Source organism: Centropristis striata, chromosome 14 (genome assembly GCF_030273125.1).
Source record: "Centropristis striata isolate RG_2023a ecotype Rhode Island chromosome 14, C.striata_1.0, whole genome shotgun sequence".
In the NCBI taxonomy this organism is placed as follows: Eukaryota; Metazoa; Chordata; class Actinopteri; order Perciformes; family Serranidae; genus Centropristis; species Centropristis striata.
The window spans coordinates 23,317,991-23,330,714 of record NC_081530.1 but is presented as its reverse complement, the minus strand read 5'-3'; positions in this window follow the sequence as shown (position 1 = coordinate 23,330,714).

Below are 12,724 nucleotides of genomic sequence, written 5' to 3'. Positions count from 1 at the left end.
CAAAAAAACGTCTTTCTAAGAAGAACATACTTAATTCTATTACTTAGACTAATGATTAATGTAACTTTCCATATCTGCTTGTCATTTCATCAACAAGAAGACACTCTTGTTTGTTTCATTCAGGTTTTTTTATGCATTTATACACAAACTCTTAAACAATTGTTTTCTGAAACACTCTGAATCTTCTAGAAATAAAAGAGGCAACATTTTATTCACTGTTAAATATGAAGTTTATTTTGCAGCTATTATTCAAACATTACTAATTAATTGTATTAGTAGCTTAAGGACAGCAATTAACATGAATATAATATTTTAAATATAGCTTTTAGAGCTGATTTGTTACTGAATTTTCTCCAGATATTGTTGCATTGATCTCCAGGTGTTGCGAAGATGATTTTTCTTTCACAACTCACTGCAAAAAGACAACAAATTATTATTTTTTTAAAGCATGATTCCAGTAACATGTGTAAACTTTCAACCTTACTTCTAGTACTCAAAACCAGCCTGTGTCCTACTCACCACGTAGGGAAGTCGTCTGCAGTAAATAAGGCCACATACTGCTGCATCAGCACATCTTCTTCCACTTCCAGCGAGAACTCCACGGTGTCTCTAATGGCGAGATACTGGTCGCAGGCTCCACACAGCTGGTCTACAATGCTCTCACTCACAGTCACAATGAGTTCCTGGGTGTCGCTGTAAATTAGCTTAAAGTGTGTCTGCTCGATTATTATGGTTTCCTCACTGCGTCTCACATAGATATTATTCCCGGGCAGGCTGGGGAGAGTCACCTTTTTACCATTGACCTGTAAAACAGCATCAAGATTATTTAATTTTTAATGTTCAGATACCAAGGACATCTGATACAGTTTGTGACAATTTGGGAAATATAATTGTTCACTTTCTTGCAGACAGCTAAATGAGAACATCTACCTATCCCCTTGCGTCTATGTGTTCAATATGAGACTGAAGCCAGCACGTGTTTGGCTTAGCTTAGCATAAAGACTGCTAAGACTGCTAAACTCTGACCAAGATAAGCTGAACAAGATATATTTTAGTCCAGGAAAACTTTCACTGTGTTAGCAACTTTTCAATCACAAGGTAGTCACACCTTTAAGCACGCTGCTTTATTGTTTATTTTACTCTATAATTTACTAGATGAACGTCATGCTGTATTGAGGAAGACTTGAAATTAACGATTGAGACCAAAAACTCATTAGGAAAAGGTTTCCTCAGGTAATAAAGCAAGTGAGAAATAGGGTCATTTTCTCATTGATTTCTATTAAATAAGAATTAGTTTTGAAGCCAGTGGAGTCGCCCCCTGCTGGCTATTGAGAAGAATGCAAGTAAACTCCACACCCCACAAAAATCAAATCAATGTATTCCACAAAATTGTTGAACATCTGCTATAAAAGTACCCACCCAGGTCTCCTGTCTGTCAGTAACTGTGACACTCAGGTCATTGAAGTAGAGGTAAACAGCAACAACGCTCTTCACACCAGTCAGAGTGCACTCCTGGAGCTTGGCCACAACTCTGAACCAGTCAGCAGCGGATTCGTCGCAGTGTGTGATGATCTCATAAGCCGCCATGACAGAGATCATGCCGGTCGAGCCACTGAAAAGAGTAAAGGAGCCTCCGGTCTCCACACGACACTGTTTGGGATGGCAGCCGAGGACACCGTGGTCGAGCTCGCAGTTCTCTGTTACACTGCATGAAAAGTCCTCACACTCCACTTCACCAGATGCTGAACAGTTGCAGCGACGCTGGCAGTTATCAGAAAGCACAGACTCGCCAATCTAAAGAAGAGAGTAAAGTATTGGTCTGAGCTAGTACAAGCTAATAATACTATAGAGTAATAACATTTCAATGCTTGTCTGACAACTTTACAAAAGCATATTATTCTTTTTATTAGATGCAATGCACCAATAGTGAGTGAAATACTAAAGAGAAAGTGTATGTAAACCTCTGATAGTGCTAGACATTGTAAACATCCTGCAATGCTTTTATTCTACATATATATGTGTATGAAAGGTGTGGGTAAATTGAGTCCATTATCTCTAAATCAGACCACACAACATACAGTCATGGAAAAAATTATTAAATTATCCTTGTTTTCTTCAGTTTCTTGTTCATTGTAATGCCTGGTACAACAAAAGGTATGTTTGTTTGGACAAAATGATCATCACCATGTAACATGACTGGATATCAGCTCTTAAATTAAACTCTTATGAGCTATTTTTGTTGCTATCATTATATTTGTCCAAAGAAATGTACCTTTAGTTGTACCAGGCACTAAAACGAACAAGAATCTGAAGAAAACAAGGGTGGTCTAATCATTTTTTACTGTACATTTCATGGAAACTGAATAATATTTGTCACACAAGGCTTTCTTCCTTTTCTTCCTTCCTGGCACAGTTTCTATGATTCAATATTCAAATGTGGATGTCCTCTTTTAAGCATGTCGAGTTTGGAGCAGATTTGAGGATGGTTTCCTCACTGAGTTACAAAGTCTTAATTTTTTATGGTGAAATGCACAAAAAGACTATCAATAACATAGAATACATCACTTATAAAAAATGATCAACAAGATTAAATGGGATGGCTTTCCTATTCCAAATGTGAAGTTTCTGAAACAAGTGCAGACTGGAAAGCATCCAATCTAAAACAGACTGCTATGAAAACATGACAGAGGGCTGATTACTACTTCACCTTATAGGTACGTCCTTTGTAGTAACAACTGCATTCCTCCAGGGCGACACAGTCAGTCCCGTTGAAGTTGAAGCCTTTATCGCAGGCGCAGCCCTCGGCACAAGTGGTGGGGCAGCTGATGGTCTCGGTGAGACCAGGACACGGAGAGCCGCAGGTTTCAGAACAGATCTGGTAGTGACTGTTTGCAGGACACTTAGCAGCTACAAGAAAAAGCAAGAAGAAATTAATTGTAAAATCCTTCCATTTTAACGTCTGAGTTAAGTAAAGGAACCATTACTCTTCAAACAGACAACAGCACTCACGGCAGAAATCAGGCGTCCTCCAGTTGTTGATGTGTACTTTGAGGGTCTGACAGTCAGTAAAGTACGCAGTGATGCTGCTGCAGAGAACTTTGCGGTCTCCATTAGACATGCAGACGTCATAAATGCAATCCCTGTAGTAAGGCTCGGGACTTAGCACATTGTGGCAGGCAGCAAAGGGGCCGGTAGAATTTGTGATACTTCTACAATCTTCCTCAAATATTTTCTTTCGGGTGCTGTTACATACGGGGCACTGGTCGCCACTGCAGCCGTCTTCACAGACCACGCCTGGCGCAGATGTTTTCCAGGCTGCTCCAAAGGTCTCAATGTTCAGAGCATTTCCTTCTGGTAGCTCAAACTCATCGGTTTCGATGTCGTTATAATTGCCACACAGGCCGCAGGTTTTGCCCTTGTAGTTTCCAGAAACAGTGACAGTGACTTTGTAGATCATGTCATAAGTCACCTTCAGGCCAAAGTCAGTTACGATAGCGTAATGAAAGCCCTCTTGGAGGACTTCCACCTGTCCGTCTTTGAAGCTAAAAGGGATAGCAGCCAAGGTGCCATTCACCTGGAAATGATCGTGTTAGTTAGTTAGTTTTTATTCAAGAAAATTATGCTTAATGTAACAATGAAGTTCCTTATAATTAGAAACTTAGAGTTTAAATGAGTGCAGAGTAATTTAATTAGCGGTCAACAATGTTACTAACCATGATCGTATTAAGTTGATTCATTCGGAGGACGAGGGTGATGCCGTACACCTCCACAGCAACGAGCTTGGCTACAGACAAATTTGGTTGGTCTGTGTCTGTCCACTTCTCATTCTCCACTACCACAGAGAAGGCTTTGAGCCCTGAGCCCTCCAAATGGCACGACTTAGCTACGGTGTAGGTGCAGGTGCCTTGGAAGTCGTAGGTATGGTTGTCAAAGGTTTTATAATGTGGATCACCTGCGATGGTGCAGGTTGCATTTCCCACCGAATGACACGTTCGCACGTTCTTGATCAGCGCACACGTATCAAATGGCCCACAGGAGTGCGGCTCACAAGGCATCTAAAGAGAGAGTGATATTTTTTAGAACTGGTAGAGTAAAATGTGATAAGTAAGTTGTATAATTGATACTTTTTAAAAAGCTTACAGTGTAATTGCCGTCGCCCTTGCAGGTGCATTTATTCTGACAGTCCGGTGACAGAACACTTTGTCCCTTTTTGTAATATCTACGGTTGTGCAGGCAGCCACACTCCTCAAGAGGCACACAGCTGTCACCGTCGAGTAAAAAGTTGTCGTTGCATACCCATCCCTCCTGGCAGGGACCCTTGCAGTTCAGGGGAGGTGCCCCGGTGTCGCAGGTTGCATGGCAAACATCGCCACAGAGTTCATAATGACTGTTTGCTGGAAACATCTTAGATAGCATAGATATGGGACAGAAGTCATCAGTCCTCCATCGGGTCACATTGACTCCTTTGCTTTGGCATTCGAGAGTGTAACGGCGGAGATGGCTGCACCAGGAGTCTTTCTTGCCATTGTAAAGACACACATCATACACACAACTCTTAAAAAATCTTTCAGGATTAATGATGGCATGGCATTCACTGAAGGGGCCTGTGGGGTTTTGTAATAAACCACAGTACTCATCCGTCTCATATTTGTCTTTCTGGGTGATGTCGCAGCTCGGACAGTTGCTGCTGTTCTTGCAGTCATCAGCACAGCCCGGGATCTCAGCAATCCTCCAAGATTTCCCCAGTTCCTCCACAGATGTTGCCTGTGTGCCATTCTTCATCTGCTGGTCATCTCTGGGGTTGTTATTGAAGTTCCCACACAGACCACACATGGCGTCAGCATATGTACTGGGGACTTTGACACGTACTGTCGACTGCCAGTCAAAAGAGACTTTCAGGCCAAAGTCAGTCTGGATCTCAGCAAAGTCACCAAACTGGTAGACTGTGAAATTGTGTTTGAGTTTGATGGGTAAGTTGGTAAGTTCTCCATTTATCTGTAAAAACAAGATTGATTAAACCAAGATTGGACAAGATGAAAAAAAATCAATCGTACCATGATAGATTTTCGACACTGTGACTCACCAGAACTGAGCCTCTGTGCCTTCTAGTAACAACAATAGAAGTTCCATAAACGTTGACCTCCACCAGTCTTGCACCGGAGACAACTCTTTTACTATGGGCATCATTTTGCACTGAAACTTCAAAGTGCTGCAGGGTAGGGTCGTTCGAGCAGACTCCAGCAAGCTGATACACACAGGTGCCCTGGAAGTTGTAATCAAGCCCATCAAAGGTCTCGAAGTGAGGGCCCTCGGTCAAGGTGCACTCAGCGTAGGCCTTCGGGTGACACCCGATAAGACCGTCAATCGTCTTACACTCGTACCCCCAATGACAACCTGGTTTCTCGCAATCCAGTTCCTTGGTAGTTTCATTGCATGTGCACTTCTCAGTGCATTGGTCATCAGTAAAGATAGAGTCTCCAGCTTCTATGTAGAGGCTCTTATCTTTGTACAAGCAGCCACACTGAGACTTACGGACGCACTCGGTGCCGCTGAGAAGGAAGCCCTCGTCACAGACGCAGGTCTCCACGCAGCTTTTGTTGCACTTTGTGGCAGCGTCTGGGTTCTCACAGGTGGCAGGGCAGGCGTTCCCACACATCTCATAGTGGCTGTTCTCAGGGCACGAGGGGAGAGCTGTTACAGGCAACATCACAATATGTTAGCATCACAGATTCAGGGTTTTTTTATTGTAAAATAGTTCAGTAAATACAATTTTGAAAAGTGTTTTATACTGAAAATAAATCAAAATCCTTATATAACTTCAAACAAACAAAAAGTAAGCTAAAACTATATTGTTTATCACTACTGGAAAAGGAGACAGCATGAATTTCCACCAATTCTCTGAACCACAGAAATTAAACAAACTTCAGAATCCAGGAGATGGTGCTTCACAATTCATCCCTATTGTTTTTCACATGCAGTCTAGTCTTGTTGAATTTAATAACAAGAACATGATTTAAATATCGTAGCTAATCAACTGGAGTCTGGTTCGAGTGTGGCAATAAAAGACTACTGTAATTTATTCCCAAATCCAAACATTTAAACATTCCTTCACAGTTCTCCAACCATATATTTTGTTTGTTTACGTAGCTAAATACGTTTGAGACATTATTCCTTAGTCTAACTAAACCAACTAAAACTACTGTAAAACTAAATATGTAAAACCTAAAACTGAACCACATTGGAATTACTAAAGTTTGTATGATTAAAGTAAAATTATGTTAAGCTTTAGTTACTCACGGCAGTGGGCGAAATGCCTCCAGTCATGAATTTTGACGCCGGCCCTCTGACAGGCGTCGGCATACACCTGCAGGGAGTTACACAGGAAGTTCTTCATGCCCTCGCCCATGCACATATCAAACAAACAGATCTCATGGAAGGCTTTGGGGTCAATGACAGCATTGCAGCTGCTGAGGGGTCCGTCCATGACGGTGGTGAGAAAACTACAGAACGCTCTGTCACCCAGGTGGTGGAAAAAGCCGTGATAATTGCAGGTCTCACACTGGCCCGCGCACTCGTCCCGACAGTTAGCATCATCGGTAGCATTGGGGACCCTCCAGCTCTTCCCCAAGGTCACGACACTGTTGGCCAGTGAGCCAGCGGGAGTCATCAAGTCATCCTCCTTTTTGCTGTTGAAGTTGCCACACAGGCCGCACACTTTGCCAGAAAAAATTCCTGGCACTGTAATGACAAGATACTCCTTCCAGTCGTACTGCACGGTGAGGCCGAAATCTGTCTCAAGCATGACGGACAGGCCGCTCTGGGACAGTTTGAGCTTGCCGTTGCCCAAGTTGACGGGGAGATTCCACAATGTGTGGTTCATCTGCAACGTATTCACAGATATTTTTGAATGAAGTAAATAAATAACTCTCTGAGTAACACATGTTGCTATTAAAAGACTTTACTCACCCTGACAAAGCCAAACTCTGATCGCATAATGGTCACAGTGTACCCGTGCACCTTAATGACCACTTTTCCGACAAATGTGACCTTTGAACCGACACGTTTGTTATTCTTAGCTTCAACCTCAAACGCTGGGTGGTCCTCATCAACATGGCAGTTCTTGGCCATCGTGTAGGTGCAGCTGCCCATGAAGTTGTAGTAGTTGCCGTCAAATGTGCGGTAGTGAGGATCGCCCATGGCCCAGCAGGTTCCTGCTTTGATGAAAGGTGGTTTTTCGACACATACTGGGGCGTTTTCTTTCATCTGACACACTTTGTCTTCTGGACATTTCATGGTGCTGCAGGTCTCTGACACAAAGTAAGAAGAAAAGAGAAAACTTAACCATTTACATGTACTTTTATGTGGTTTAAATGAGACTCCTGATCCTTGCGGTGAAGATGGAACAACCACAGAGGCAAATATACACAAATGGGCTTTACCATGTTGTTATTTCATATAGATTATTTTTGGAGATTATGGAGATACCAGCAGTGGTGGAAGAAGTATTCAGACCACACTGCAAAATGACTCAAAAAAGTAGAAAAGTGTCTCCAAAAAAAACGCACATATGTATTTGTATTTAATTTTGTAAAAATATGGCTCATTTTAACTACTTAATATACTGTTTAAAAGGTTTTAAAAAAATAAAAACTGTCTAATCACTTTAAATCGATCATTTTTTTAATGTTAAATCTCAACATGAAAAGTAACTAAAACTGGCAACAATATCGTGGAGTAAAAAGATCAATATTTACCTTAAAATGTAGTGGAGTAGAAGTATAAAGTTATATAAAATGGAAATACTCAAGTAAAGTACAAGTACCTCAAAATTATACTTAAGTACAGTACTTGAGTAAATGCACTTAATAAGATTCCTCTACTGGTTACCAGAAAACATGCTATATTGCATCATATCAAGATATAAAATTACCCATAATGAGATAAAAGACTAATCTGTGCTGTGTTGTTCTATGCAATTCACTTCAATACATAATATACTGACTGTTTTAACCTACCAGCGTCAGCAGCTGCAGGGGATCCGTATCCGTTAAGGAAAGCAACACCAAAAGTGTAGACTCCAAATGGAAAGTGTGGGTGAGATATCTGATAGGAGGTTGCCCCACTGCTGTAGTACATCTCAGCCCAGGAGAAGTCCGTCCCTTCTACTTTCCGCCAGCTGAATTTAGCAGACTCAGGTTTGGGATCGATTTTGATGCCATCCAGGTGTTTGCTCTGAGCCACGACTATGATATTATTGTAGAAACCCCCCTGTCCCTCTAGGGAGAAGGAGGTGCTGAAACGAGTAGTAGGCAGTATTGTCATCAGGAAGGGGTCAAAGTAATCGGTAAAGTAACTGTTAAGGCCCCCGTTGAATTCATATAGAACCTGGATCCCCTTGTCGGATGTTAAATATATCGCATGCGGCCACTGAGAGTGCAGCTCGCGGGTTTGTCCTGTGAACATGGGGAAACTTGTGACCTTTCCATTAACATTCATGGTGACGTTAGTGCGCTGGGATGCTTGGACGAAAACGCTGTCGTATGAATGGATAAGGCGATAAGGAACGGGTGCGATGATGAATTCTTTGCCCCAGCTGCTTACAGGAAGAAGTTGCTCGTAGACGTGGTTGCAGGAGGTGAACTTCTTAAGACAGCTGTGTCCCGAGGAGACGGCGACAGGAAGGCGTGAGACTACATTCGTCCCTCTGAGGTTGTCCTGACTCTGAATCTGAACGGTCTCAAACGGGTCGAGCTTCAGGGTCATCTTGCTTCCTCTCCTGTAATTCTTTCCTTCGAACCTGATCGAGCCCTTCAGGAAAATCTCAACCGTGTTGGGCTCCTGGTGGTTGGTGATGGAGAACTCTTTAAAGGTGTCTCTCTCAGAGCCGCTAGGAGTGAATATGTAGTAGTCTGTCCCCCAGTCCGTCACTGGGTAAATCACTGAGGTGTCTGCAGTGTGACGCTTAAAGTTGAGAGACACCACGGTGACATCTTGGCTCGCCTCGATCCGCACGGTCTGACTGGACTTTTTACTGCCTATCATCTCGACACTGTCGGGCAGCTTGAAGGAAACGCTCTCACCGGGATCGATTTCCCTCTCATAGACCTTGCCCATAGCGGACACCTTGACCTTGGTGCTGCTGTTTGTGGAGGGCAGAGCTGCAACCTCAATCACAAAACGAGGATCTCTACCATCACTCTTGTAGTTTTGCATGAAAGATGTGGCAAACTCTCTTCCTTGTGGTGAGGCGGAGCAGAGTCCTGAGAATAACACAGACTTTTAAATTGTTTATAAAACAATAAAGGAAATACTCTTTTATCAAGTAAATGTAGCGATACTACTGTCAGCAGCGGAGCGGGGTGGTGGCTAGCCCTTAAAGGGTAGTACAATTTAAATCTGACACTACACAAAAACTAAAAATGCATCAAAATCAATTTTGTTCTCAATCTTTGACATATCCAAGACAAAAAAAAAAAAGATAAAAACCAATGTCCCAGCCAAAACTGATTTATTATATGGAAAATAACTTCATTTTTGTGTTGCTTTTTCATAAAAAAAAACATTAGTGACATTGTGCAATCAAACTGACATTTAAAGGGTTAAAATGCCAAAAATGTTTAAAGATTTGGTCATTTTGAGCAGGTCGGAAGTTGTTTAAGTGGTTTATACAGAAAAATGTAGAAAAAAATATTAATCTGTAAAGATTTTATCACATTTTTTGGAAGACTTTTTCAGCCTTAATGGCCTTAAAGGGCCCAGAGGGTTAATTATTCTCTCAAATGATAAATCCCGGGAAATCAACAGAACAAAAGTTCTACTACTGCGGAAATATCGCCATCTAGGTGGCCCTAACAAAGACATGGGGGGTTGTTCTATCCTACTATTATGGGTGCAGTGGTGGAAGAAGTAATCAGATCCCTTATTTAAGTAAAAGTCCTCATACCACAATGTGAAATAACTTCACTACAAGTAAAAGCCCTGCTCTAGAAACTTACTGGAGTAAAAATCTAAAAGTATCAGCATCAAAATGTACTTAAAGTATCAAAAATACCTGTTATGCAGAATGAACCCACTGAGATTGTTAAATATATATATTCTAAATATATTATTAGATGATTTGTATTGGTGCATTTATGTAAGCAACATTTTAATCATGTAATGATATGGCTCATTTTAACTACTTAATATACTGGTATGAGGTTGAATAAAAAGAACATCTAATCACTTTAAATTCATCATGTTTTTATGTTAAATCTCAACCTGAAATGTTACTAAAGCTGTCGGCTAAATGTCGTTCAATATTTGCTTAAAAAATATAGTGGAGTAGAAGAAGTAAAAAGTTACATAAAATTGAAACATTCAAAGAAAGTACAAGTACCTCAACTTTCTACTTAAGTACAGTTCTTGAGTAAATGTATTTAGTTACATTCCACCACTGTATGTGTGTATCGATATGTCAATTTGTTTCAATATATCGATTCAGTGATCAACGATCAGATATTACGATCAAAAATTTTGATACATTTCATCACTGTTGAGACACGCCTTTATTTGAAATTACCGCCTTATATTTATTATTCTTTTTATTAAAAAGTATAGATTGTTTATTATTTAAATGTCTGGAATAGCTCAGTAGTAAAATTGTCAAAAACACATTTTGTAGAAAAGTAGAAATCATCCATTGAGAATTTTAAGAAAGAATTTTGCATTGATACTTTTAAGAAAAAGTACCAAAGCATTACCATAGAAATATACTAAAAGTACCAAATGGAAAAGTAGAATGATGCATATCATATTGAGTTATAATTATTGATGCATTAATTTATACATCACTTTAATGCTGCAGCTGATAAAAAATAGGCTCATTCTGACTTTATATATGTCAGAATTTGGATATATTTTGTAATAATATTAACCATACAAAGTATTTAGTGACTCACAGTTATCAAATAAATGTAGAGGAGTAAAAAGTATAAGTTTTGTCTCTGATGTGTAGTAAAGTGTAACAGTAGTATTAACAGTATAAAGTTACAGACAATAAAAATATTCAAGTGAAGTACCTAAATATTTAACTTAAGTGGAATACCTGAATTAACATATTTAGTTATTTGTTGAAAGTGATAACATGTTGTTAAGACAGTACTCAAAATTTAAACTGAAAAAAAAAAGGAATAAGTTTAGTTCTTTAGTTGACTTACCGCCCAGCAGAAAACCCACCAGACAGTAGACTGGGCCTTTCATTGTTGAACCTAAAAAAAAGCAAACACATAAAAATTAACCATCCAACAGTATAAAGACAACAGGGGTCACACAAACACTGCTCTTGGAGGCATATATCCAGTTATTTTGTTTTGTTTTTTGTGTTATTTCACTATTGAAAATCTAAAATTCTAAATTTTTATATTCTGAAAACCCAACATTAAGAAATGATGACTTGTCTGTATCAACTAACTCAGGGACCATTAACTTTTTTTAACAACAGGTTTCAAGTCAAATCAAGTCTGTTTTATATTTATAATCCAATATCACGAAATCATTAATTTAACTACAGCAGTCTGTGGCCGAGAGATTAGGAATCGGGCTTGTAACAGGAGGGTCAGGACTGACAGGTCAATGACTGAAGTGCCCTTGAGCAAGGCACCTAACCCCCCACGCAGCTCCCTTTACTTGTGTGTAAAAAACCCCAACAACAATGGGTTAAACATAGAGTTTGAATTTCCCCATTGTGGTACTGATAAGGGAATCTTAATCTTAATATGGCACCCTCTGTCCTTTTTGACCTTCGATAAGAGTTTCTGCACTCCCAGGACAGACAGATGTACAATACATGTCAATCACACAGAATAAACCAACATAATAAATATACACTCTACATCCATATATGAAAATTCAGGCAGTAGTTCTTTTTATAAATTGGTGAAAGCACTACATCTTGTCTTAAATAATTATCATAATCAGAAATAATTAAAATCAAATCAAAGCAGTATATTTCTGGAACCACTTCACAAAAAAATGCATGAAGAAAGGACAAAGACTGAAGAGGGGAAAACTCTGGTCACACTTGTAAGTTGTACTTTATACTACAAGTGTTGCTGGAGTTTTCACCTCCTCAGACTTTAATTTACAAATATTTGACAAACAAATCATCTGGCTTTCCCCCCCTTTTTAACAATTTAAATCTAAAACTACAGTAAGCTGTTACATATTTTTTTCCACCCCAAAGGTTGTTAGAGATTTGTTTCTGCAGATGAATCCTTGAGTGATATTTTAAAATCAACCTTACCTGAACCAGAAAACCGAGGGTTGTGGTTAAATGTCATCTCGATTGATTGCCTTTTATTTGTGTTGGTGATGCAGAGGAAGCCAATCAGGGAGAAGGTGTCACCCTGTTGGCACTCACCAACCCAACACTCACATGGCCAAAATGTCACTCTTTGTGCCTATTAGTCAGGTGTCGACCTGTCAGGGTTAAAGGTTTTTATAAAGAGTTTTATGAGCTGAAGAGGAGGGAGAATAAGTGGAAAACACATTTCAAAAAGTTTGACTTAAAATGAAACTTATAGAGTTAAGGGTGCTCAAATTGTAATATTCATGCCACATTTTCATAATTTTAGGCTACAATTTGTAAATTCAAAGACATAGTTCACATGTAAAGGAACAATTAAGTATAAGGCAGTTGCATAAGGACCACTACACTGTTAATTTATTAACAAAAATAAAGTTA